This window comes from Orycteropus afer, unplaced genomic scaffold, assembly GCF_000298275.1.
Source record: "Orycteropus afer afer isolate SDZICR_OR568_19922 unplaced genomic scaffold, OryAfe1.0 scaffold00410, whole genome shotgun sequence".
Lineage (NCBI taxonomy): Eukaryota > Metazoa > Chordata > Mammalia > Tubulidentata > Orycteropodidae > Orycteropus > Orycteropus afer.
In genome coordinates, this window is record NW_006921997.1 from 943,428 (window position 1) to 947,883 (window position 4,456).

Here is a 4,456-nt window from a genome sequence, read left to right on the forward strand (position 1 = left end):
GGATCACCTTTCTTTGAAATGGGTACAAATATGTATCTCTTCCAATCAGTGGGCCAGGTAGCTGTTTTCCAAATCTCTTGACATAGGTGAGTGAGTGCCTCCAGCACAGCATCTGTTTGTTGAAACATCTCAGTGGGAATTTGTAAATTCCTGGACCCTTGTTCTTCACCTTCAGTGCAGCTTTGACTTTTTCCGTCAATACCATTGGTTCTTGACCATATGTGACTTCCTGAAATGGATGAACATCTACCAGTTCTTTTTGGTACGCTGACTGTGTAGTCCTTCCATCTTCTTTTGTTGTTTTCTGCATCTTTCAATATATTGCCCATAGAATCTTTCAACATTGCAACTCAAGGCCTAAATTTTTTCTTCAGTTCTTTCAGCTTGAGAAATGTGGAATGTGTTCTCCCCTTTTTATTTTCTAACCCCAGGTCTTTGCACATTTTATTATAATAATTGACTTTGTCTTCTCGAACAGCTCTTTGAAATCTTCTGTTCAGCTCTTTTATCTTGTCCTTTCTTCCATTTGTTTTAGCTATTTTCCATTCAAGGATAAGTGTCAGAATCTCTTCTGACATCCATTTTGGTATTTTCTTCCATTCCTGTATTTTTAATCACCTCTTGCTTTCTTCATGGATGATATTCTTGATGTCATCCCACAGTTCCTCTGGTTTTTGGTCATTGATGTTCAATGCATCAAATTTATTCTTTAGATGGTCTTTAAATTCAAGAGGGATATAATCAAGGTCATATTTTGGTTCTTGTGGACTTGTTTTCATTGTCTTCAGCTTCAGCTTGAACTTGCACATGAGCAGTTGATGGTCTGTTCCACAATCAGCTCCTGGTCTTGTTTTGGCTGAAAATATTGGGTTTCTCTATTGCCTCTTTCCACAGTGTAGTTGATCTGATTCCTGTGTACTCCATCTGGCAAAGTCCACCTTTTATGTTGTTGAAAAAGGTATTTACAATGAATAATTGTTGCTCTTGCAAAATTCTCATGTGATCTCCAGCGTTATTTCTAACACCAAGGCCCTATTTTCCAACTACTGGTGATTCTTCCTTATTTCCAACTTTTTCATTCCAGTCACCAGTGATAATCAATACATCTTCATTGCATGTTTGGTCAATTTCAGACTGCATAAGTTGGTAAAAATCTTCAATTTCTTAGTCTTTGGTAGTTGGTGTGTGAACAATAGTAGCATTAACAGGCCTTCCTCAGACACATATGGATATTATCCTATCACTGACAGCATTGTGCTTCAGGATAGATCTTGCAACATTCTTCATGACAATGAATACCTTACCATTCCTATTCAATCTGTCATTCCTGGCATAGTAAATCATATTGTTGTCTGATTCAAAATGGCCAAAATCAGTCCATTTCAGCACAGTAATGCCTAGGATATTGATCTTTGTGTGTTCCATTTCATTTTTGACAACTTCCTATTTTCCTAGATTCATACTCTGTATAATCCATGTTCTGATTATTAATGGATGTTTGCAGCTGTCTCTTCTCGAGATGTGCCACATCAGCAAATGGAGGTCCCAAAAGCTTTGCTCCATCTACATCATTAAGGTCAGCTCTACTCTGAGGAGGCTTTTCCACAGTCATATTTTGAGTGCCTTCTGACCTGAGGGGCTCATCTTCTGACACTATATTGGACAATGTTTCAGGGCTATTCATAAAGTTTTCCAGTATTATACCAGACATTGTTTCACTGCTATTCATAAGGTTTTCACTGGCCAATTCTTTGAGAAGTGGTTGGCCCCTTCTTTCTTCCAAGTCTGTCTTAGTCTGGAAGCTCCTCTGAAACCTGTCCACCATGGGTGACCCTCCTGGTATTTAAAATACTGGTAGCATAGCCTCCAGCCTCACAGCAACACGCAAGCCACCACAGTCCAACAAACTGACAGAGGTGGTAGGCCTTTCAAAAAAAAAAAAAAAAAGATTATTCTGATTCATAGATGGATTTCTCACAAAACCCACAATGTTTCAAGTATTTTAAGTAAATATCTATAACCCCTCACTTGTAGTGCTCCCCCCCCCCTTTCCATGACTCTCAATCCTGTAACTACTTTAAGGCTTTGTTCTAAACTTCCATCCTAATGTCTTTTGAGTAACTCCAGTCCTGATTGTTGTCTCTTGCTCTCACTTTTGGACCCGATACTTATGTCCTTGTCCACTCCATATACTGTTGAGACCTCAGCCTTTTTTTCACAAAGGATGGCAGCATATGAACACATATGTGAAATCTCATTCTTCTCTGAGAGCTACCATAATCATAAGTTGGCATGGGGGTGGGGGGAAGGACTCAACAGGCAATTGCTGATGGAAATGAAACCAACATAATAAAAAACACTTAGTCCAACAATAAAAATAAAAAAGCCCACTGCCATTTAGTTGATTCCAACTCGTAGTGATGCCTATTGGGTTTTCAAGGCTGTAAATCTTTGTGGAATTGCCTCATCTTCCTGTGGCAGAGCAGTTGGTGGGCTTGAACTGCCAGTCTTCTGGTTAGTAGCCAAATGCATTACCCACTATGGCAGCAGAGCTCCTATAGTTCAATAATTCGACTTTACACTTTAATTAATGTCAAGGAAAATGATTTCAGCCGACCAGTTTGTGATTCAGTCCCCTGTTGTGTCTATTCCACAATATCTAAGTCCAGGAAGGTAGCAGAGTGGGTATTATAATCACCCTATGAGTCTAGATGCAATTAAGGGAGTGTAAACCATTCTGTGTATTCCATATATAAAAGGATTTAAAATAGAGAAGTGAGCATTTTCGGTACCATTGGAAGATGTAGGGGAATGAAGGTCAGGAAAGCTATCACCCACCGTCTTGATCTGAAGTGGTGAATCACAATTGCCATTACTCTCTAAGATACTGCTATGAACCTCATGCCCGTCCAGGTATCTTCCAGCAATTACAGTCTCCAGAGAATTATAGCCTCTTCTCCTCCACTTTCCAAATCACATGTAAGAGAGTTACCTTACTTACACTGGTACACTTTAAATTGAAATCACGTGAGGAAGAGCATTCTAGGAAATTGATTTGCTGTTATTAGAAGAGGAGATATTCAAGGGTGGTCATGGTGATGTGAACTTGATAATGGATAATTCAGTACAGTTACACCCTCAAAATGCAGCAAGTAGAATATAGTTAATTCTCTGCTTTGAAATATCTCCCCCTGAACCATCTCATGCTCAACTCGTAGTTCTTTTTTGCAAACACATAGCAGACCTACAGAAATATCAGTCCGTGGGCATTGATTCAGCCACATGGATCCTTGTCTCAACAACTCTGGGCATGCATTTCCTACCCTTGCCTCCAATACTGCAGATACCCAGGGTCTTTCAAGAGCCAGGGCTTCTGGCAACCTCTCCAGCCTGTGGTCCATGCCCAGGAGTCTCCCAAAACTCCGAGTGAGGCAGCCACACTGGAACTTGCCCCCAAAGTGCTACAGACATTCTGGCCCTTCTTTGCATAACTAAAACTCACTGCCATCAAGTCGGATCCGACTCATAGCAACCTCCCCTCAGGTTTCCGAGGCAGTATCACGATGGAAATAGATTGCCCAACCTTCCTTCCGAGGAGTGGCTGATGGGTTTGAACTGCCAGCCTTCTGGTTAGCAGTCAAATGCCTTAGGCACTATGCCACCAGAACTCCTATGAGGAAAGTAGGCTAAGAAATTCCCAAAACGCTTATCCAACATGAGGTGGGGTGGGAGTTTCACAAGAAGACCGGATCTTTGTCCTTTTCTTCCTTCCTGTCCTGGATCCCATTATGTGCAAATGCAATGACTAGGCACTCTGTATGAGCTTGTTACGTGATATAAGCTCTTCCTACAGCATCACACTGATTCTAACAGATCTGTTCCGTTTTCAGAATAAGGTAATTTGCAACAACAATAGGCTGTATGTAGTCAAGAGAAGATTCAACCACACAGTAAGCCTTTAGCAGTCTCTGTAGCGGTGCACTGGTTGAAACGCTCAGCTTCTAACCAAAAAGGTCAGAGGTTTGACCCCACCAGCCACTCTGTGGGAGAAAGATGTGGCAGTCTGCTTCCTTAAAGGTTTACTGCCTCAGAAACCTGATGGGGCAGTTCTACTCTATCCTATAGGGTCACTTGAGTTGAGATCAACTCCCTGGCAGTGTTTTGGTTTTTTCTCCTTAATTTTTATTGTGATTTGGATGAAAGTTTACAGAGCAAATTCACTTTCCATACAGCAGCGCACATACGCATTGACTCATGACATTGACTACAACTTTCCACAATGTAACCGCTCCCCTCCCACTTGCTCTCCATAGTTACCTCTTCCCTCCTGCATGGCAGTGTTTCTATGGCTTGTTTTTAAATTCTAGATTGAGATAGAAATTAAGTTAGATAAATACTGAAAGTATGAGGGAGATTAGTACCTCGGGTTAATTTCCACTAAAAAACAAGCTAAAAA